This window comes from Phaseolus vulgaris, chromosome 8, assembly GCF_051622355.1.
Source record: "Phaseolus vulgaris cultivar YP4 chromosome 8, ASM5162235v1, whole genome shotgun sequence".
In the NCBI taxonomy this organism is placed as follows: Eukaryota; Viridiplantae; Streptophyta; class Magnoliopsida; order Fabales; family Fabaceae; genus Phaseolus; species Phaseolus vulgaris.
In genome coordinates, this window is record NC_143505.1 from 48,129,987 (window position 1) to 48,137,470 (window position 7,484).

The window sequence follows — 7,484 nt, forward strand, 5'->3', positions numbered from 1 at the left end:
CAGCTTAAAATAAAAAATCACTCAACTGATATAAACGTCTTAATACATAAGCAGTATAAAAATAAATCTGTTCATTGTTAAACTAAGGTTTCCCAAAACACTCCATGAACCTTAATGATTCCCCCTTTCTCCTTCCGTATATTAACTAAGAAAATTGATGTGGGTGACTTGTAGCAAACTGCGCGCCAAACTTCTCGACCAACATATCAAAATAGTTGATAGATAACGGTGGTAGCCATGTAAACCAACTCAAAGCAGCTCCTTTTAATGTTGTCGGGAAGACTCGACAAAGAACAACATCATTCCACATATATAAACTAACTTTTGTTGTGTAGATTTACACATGTTCATCAGTATCAGTACTCTCATCATATTTATCCATTACTGGATTTTTCCAGTTGTCAATTAATAAGGTTTACATTATAGTTTCCGAGAATGGGTGTTTCCTCATAAATGCCCCATAAAATGTACTTGAGGTATCTTGTTGCCTTCTATGTGATGTTCCAAAACTTTCTTCATTATATGTGCTCTAGTGAATGCGTCTGCTTGATCTAACAATTTCCAAAGAGGTTGTGATTAGAACTATTTCATATGCCTTAAGTTTCTACTTCATATATGGGTTTTCGACCCTTAGCATATTCATTTTTCTACAATCTTTTCTCTTCAAAGCTTCAAATTCTTCCAACAACTTCATTAACATGGCTACTAATACTGCCTGCTTTGTATTATTCTCCATTCCTCCTATCTGAATTCCTCATCTTGTTTTCACTTTAGTTAAATTATCTCGAGTCCCACGGTGGGCGCCAAAATGTTCTTATAGGGCTTTCACCAAGATGAATTTAACTGCTTTTTCAACACTTCACGTCCTTCCTCCCCTTATACTTCGGTGTGTCCCAAGTGGTCTCTTTCCTTCACGACTTCTTGATTATGTCGGACAGGTGGTGTGTACTTACAAGGTGCTCCGATGATAAAGTCAAAATCATTTTTAATTAAGTGATTATCTCTCTAAAAACCACTCTACTTACCTGTTAATTAAGTCACTTATTTATACGGTAAATTATTGGGCCTTAGCAGCCTTATTGGACTTTTACTATTTGTATGTATTGAGTTCAGTCCTCATATTTTGGGCTTAATCTTTGGGCCTTAACATGATTCACATAGTGTTAATAACATACTGGTTTTGTGCTTTCACACTTGTAATCAAAATTCTATTAAATAAAGTAGTTATCAAGACGAGAGACCTTTTGATTTGACAACCTTTCAACGTTTCAGCCTTACCATTGTTCTTAGTTGACTGGATAATTCAATTGGTATTTAAAATATATTCTATTATTACTAAAATTTATAAACTAGTTTCTAAATCGGTATCTAATTAGCTACCAAGATTTTAGCTATCAATTACTTAAGATTCTAAAGTTAATACTAATTTAGAAACTAGTTTATAAATTTTATTATTAATAGAAACTACTTTAAATACCAATACTTTTTTTAATCTTTAAAATAGTATTTAAGTTAGTCAATAAATGACTAATTATCTTTTATCTCTAAAATCGATTTCTATTTAATAATTTTCTTAATGATTTAGCGAAACTTCGTATATATTTTTTGCAATAATAATAATAATAATATAAAAAATTAAAATCGCACGTAATCGAAACTGAATAAAAGAGTACAACTAAATGACGGGTTTATAAACTAAAAACTTCTTCAAATATATGAATTACTCAAAGGAATTATACAAGACTTGATTGAGGGACTAATGCCCTTTCTCGAATCAACACAAAGAATCAAATCTTCTCACAATTGATTAAACTTTTAGAAAAATTATTAGAAAGAGAACAAAAAATTTATCAATGTTTAGAAGGTAATGTCGTACGATAAATCATGTGTTGACATACATTGGATTTAACATGTTAGAGTAGCTTGTTTAGAACTTCAAAACCATTATTTCTTGATGTGCAAATGCTTAATTGTAGGCTTTTAAAATAGTAGTGACCCACCAACATATTAATAAGTCCAATCATATTGTCATTCATTCACAAGTTACAATAAAGAGATCTTTAATTTTATAATATTAAGTTCACACATTAATTAACAGATAAAAGACATCCACATCGTATGAATTTGCAGAGAAGGAAATTATATAGAAATACTTTCAAACCTAAAATTTTCTAATAACTAAAGGCCAAAGGTTTTCATGTACCTTCCAAACTAAGGAACATTTATTAAAAGAGATACTCCTTCCTTTTAATGTCTCATTCTTACAAAGTGATTGAATGAGAAGATTATATATAAAAAAAATAAGATTCATTTATCTTACTTTAATTTTTTATTTATTTTCATTTATAAACCTTTAAATTTAATTTTAATTCTCATTTATTTTTACTTATCACATAATTAATTTTTTTATTCAGCTTAGTTTTCTCTTTTCTATTATGTGAAGATGGCAAAATTGTCTATTTAATTGAGCTACAATTTTAAGACAAATCCTCTACCCGGGACCAACAATCACCTTGTCTTATTAAAAGAAGTAAAAATATAATTTTAAATAAAAATAAAAATACATACTATTAAAATTTAGGTTATATTAAAAAAAGTAATTTAATTTTTATATGTAAATCATAATATATGCATAGCCAAAAAGTACTTTTATTTTTAAAATTAATTATTTTATTAAATGATTAATTCAATTAATATCATAATTTTTTATTTTTTTATTTGATCTTATCCGTTTTTATGGTTTGTTCTTATATGATAGATATATTACCAAATTTGAAATTAAGAATTTTAACTAACTTTTTTATATTAAAATAAAATAGTTGAGTTTTATTTTATTTTATCCCTTTTATCATGCTTTAAATTAAATATACATATGTAAATTGATTAAAAATAAGTGGAAAGGTAAGAATATAGTTGATAGAAATAATTTACATTAACAACAAATGAATATTTTTCTTCTTCTTAAAACTTGATACAAGATACGGAAAGAATATACGATATTTAATTTATGGTTCTTTTTTTCTTATTTATAAAAGAAGTATAATTTAATGCATAATGTATTTAAAAGCAAATTGGATAGAAAGAAGCAATACAAGGCTTGAAATTAAAGTCTTTTAACTGGAAATGGTGTAGAGTTGTAGAGACGCACGTGCATTTTACGTAAGCGAAGGAAAAGGTCCTCTTTGATCCAAGAACATCATCGATTAGCATAAGCACAAGCTTCCTATTTATAATAAACCATGTCATTGATGATGCTAAAGATAAGGATGAATGTGAATAGTTGTAACAAATAACCAAACATTCCACGCTGCAATCCAAAAACTAAGGTAGATGATCATGATTCACGATTCAGTGCTGCTTCGTATCTTCATCTTGCTTTCAACAGTAACATGCAATTGATGTTCTTATACTCAAATATCACATGCTCACAATTACATTCCAAGCTTTTTGTTCCATCATTGACGTTTTAAGATTCTTGCAATCATAAAGGTTCCACGTTTTAGGGTGTGGTAGAGTGAAATTATTGGTTTTTGGGTCAACTCAATCTTTTGTTGTAGGTAAAATATTCATAAAACACAAGAACACAAAAAGAGGAGGTGCCACATTTCAGTGTCATGGTTTTGTTGTCCATTTGTTGGTATGGCCTGCCTCCCAATAATACTCTTTGGGCCTCATTGTTTTCATATAAGAACAATACTCTTTTCTTTTTTCACCCTATGACACTTCCATAGTTTAGAAAAAGATAATAGTATTTGTTTTTCTTTTGTGCTTTTTTTTCTTTCTATGTGTCATATTAAGCTTTCAAGGATTCAATTAATCTTTCCAGTTTTATAATTGTATTATAATAGTACATTAAATAAAAGGAGAGAACTGAACATAATACAAAGAACACATTCTTTGCTTTAAAAATTTATATGAGAATCTAATCTATTAGTGTTTAAAATAATTAGTCACTAGTTTATTTAGAAATTAATTTAAAATTTAAAGTAATAAGTAGTTAAAATTTTAATATTAATGTTAAATATTATTTTATAAATTTTTATTAATAATAAAAACTAGGTTAGATAATCAATAATTTTTTAATTTATAAAATAATATCTAACTTAATTAATATAATAATTAATTATTTTTTATTTTTAAATTAATTGATATTTTGTTATTTTCCTACAATGATATGATAATGTTTGATATAAATAGTAAATAACTTATTAATATAGAATCTCTTTAATTAATTTTTTTAAAAATCAATATGTTTCAAATTAAATTATTAAAAAATGTACAAGTACAATAAATTTAGAAGAGTTGATAGTGTCATATTGGTCTCTTGCACGACCTACTAGTTACACACTCCATTTGAACTTAAATCCTAACTTTTACTATGCAGTAACTATACTCCTAAGATATTGTAGCATACTTATTTGTATATAAATTGTTGGGTCATGGCCTAGTCCGATGTTTGGTTATTTATGAATCGTTTTTCGACCTATGTATCTAACTATGAGGGAGTACAAATCAAGGGATCTCAATCAATCAAACTTAATCATCCTTAATGACTCAATTAAGACAGGATCATGACTAAAGGTGGAGAGGTTGCAATTCAGTCTATATATACCTGATTATACTCTACAGAAAGACATAATCTAAACATCTAATAAACAACACAGATAGTACTCTCAACTCCTATTTCATATTATACTCATTATATTTATACTCTTATTCACTTGAGCGTCGGAGTGCCATCGCAGGATAAATCCCTCTCGTTTCTATAAAGCCTTTGAATGGAGACCACAAGGAGCTCATCCAGATTCCGACCGATCTTAAATTGGCTAGAACATAAATATATTTTTATTCCATGTTATCTTGTATAAACAACTCATAATGTTTATGAATATCCCAAAAAAATCCCAATACGCTTGTCTTCTATCCATTGTCTCAGTTCTGGGGCAAACGACGATTTTGTGTTTGTGGTGGGGAAGGAGAGTGAAGGTTTTGACTGGTCCAGAAACAGTCAGCAAAAGATTGTGGTGACAATGATGACTTGATAAGCCAGTTTGGTGGAGCCATGAATGAAGGGTTCGTGCTTGAATGGCTCAGTTCAGTGTGAGGCTAGTTATGGAATCTGTGGCTACAGTTACACCGGGAAGAAGGTGATGTGCTTTTGATAGGATGGAAGTGCAAAAAGAAGAACATGAAATTGTATATGCTAGTTTCCAAATGGTGGAATGAACTAAATAAGAAACTATTACATGAATGGGCACTATCATGCTTCCAAAAATATCATATATAAATTTTGTGATAATTATAGAATATATTTCTTGTAATATTTAATAATTTTAAAATATCATTTTTGTTATATTTATAATGTGTAAAAAATTGAATAAAGTATTTAATTTCCAATTAATGATAGAACAAAAAGAAAACTGCAATCCTTATGGTTCTTCCAAACTCTCACTCTCATTGTGGGTGGTTTGGTCTTGCTTCTTCCATGCTCTCATTCTCATTATAAGTGGTGTGTTTTTTTTGTTCTTGCAAGCCCTCCCTCTCACTGTAGATGGTCTTTAGATATTTTCTTTCTGGGTGTGAAGCGTTGGACCAAGAAGTCCTATTTAGAGGCACCCTATAGGCATTCTACCATCACGAAAGCATTTACTAGTAATTATCATAACAACGACGGATAACGGTGAACTATCTGGTCGGCTATATCTCAAACAGTCACATTTTCTTGGTATATAGAGTCTATAATACTAAAAAAATCATTAAATAGAATAAAATTTTAGAGACAAGAAAGAATTAATTGTTATATTAACTAAATTAAATATTATTTTAGATACTAAAAAAATTATTGGTATTTAAATTAGTTTTATTATTGATAAACAGTTTCTAAATGGATATCTAAGTTGATATAACGGTTTTAGTCTATAGAATAATATCGAATTTAGTCAATACAAATAATTATTTTTTTGTCTCTAATAATTATATTTAATGATCTTCTTGTAGTGCGGGTTATTGCGTACCTCTTAATCATAGTTTAACAATATGATTAGATTAATGGGTAAAACAAAATAAACACTCCCATTAAAATAAAATGACTTTAAGCACTTGGGTTGTATTGGGCTAACCTTAATCATCTAAACCTAGGATAATCACTATATATAGGAGTCAACCCCCTCAATAAAAGATAATGAAACTTTGATCCCACATATATCATCTACTCTACCGACACTAACTTGAGTGTCAAAGTGTGTTCACAAGTACCCCTACCGAAACGAGCGTGTGAAGAATCGAAGGCCAAAGAGTCAAGATCGAAGATCAAGAAATCAAGGACCAAATAGGAGATAAATAATCATATTCAAGCTTTGTAAAAACATTTTTGACGTCCACCATGGGATCGAAAGGACACTCCACTGAATCCAAATGGTAACCAGTAGAAACATGGCAAACAATGACAAGCAAGTACCGGATGAAGTAAATAACCACCAAGAGGACCCCACAGCCATGATGAGAGAAATGAGTAGAGAAATGGAGACCCTCAAGGAGAAGAATGTGGAGAAGATAACCACTATGGAAAAGGAAGAACACAAAAGGTAACGGTGACCTTAGGGAAGAGAACACGTACATGAGGCAGAGACTAGATAACAACAAGACAATCCTGGTTATTAAGGACAAGTAATTGGATATGTCGTAATCCCACCAGCAAACCTTACCGAGAAACCAAAAGGCCATCATAATTCCAGAAAAATACCTATTGGCTCAGCCAATATACTCAGGGCATCCTCTCACCAGAACCCGTTTACCGAAGTCATCATGGATGTCCCCCTTTCGATCACTTGGAAGAGCCCAACCTTGGACAAGTATAATGACATGATTAACCCTGGCGAACACATGGATGCTTATGTAACCCAAGTAATCTTATACACCCCAAAATATGCACTTTTATGCCAAGTCTTATCAACCTCGCTTAAAAGAGACACTTTGAGCTGGTTCACTCGTCGTCCAACCCAATCCATTGACTGTTTTGACACCCTAGTCACCAAGTTTGAAGTATAGTTTGCCTTACCTCCATAATGCTTATCAACATGCATGTTTATGGAACGTTTTGGAAAGGTGACCCTCAACATTCGTAACTTGAGCCCCGATGTAGTAATGCACCACATGGTCACAACGTTGAAACTCGGTCCTTTTTTGGATAGTCTATGCAAAAAAATCGACCTTTGACTTAGATGAACTATGCTAGAGGGTGAAAAAACTCATGAAGTTGAAACAACTAAAGTAATGTCAAATTAAAGTGATATCACCCAAGGAGATAGACTAAAAAGCAGTCAAGAAGGACCGAGGCAAACCCCCATCTCACTAAAAAAACAAAGAAAATTCCCTCGGCCGCAACGCCTTATGCATTATACTCCCCTTACTATGGATCAGGCTCAAATACTTGAGGAGGCACTCAATGCCGATTTGATGTCCAACATGAGGAAAACCCACATGCT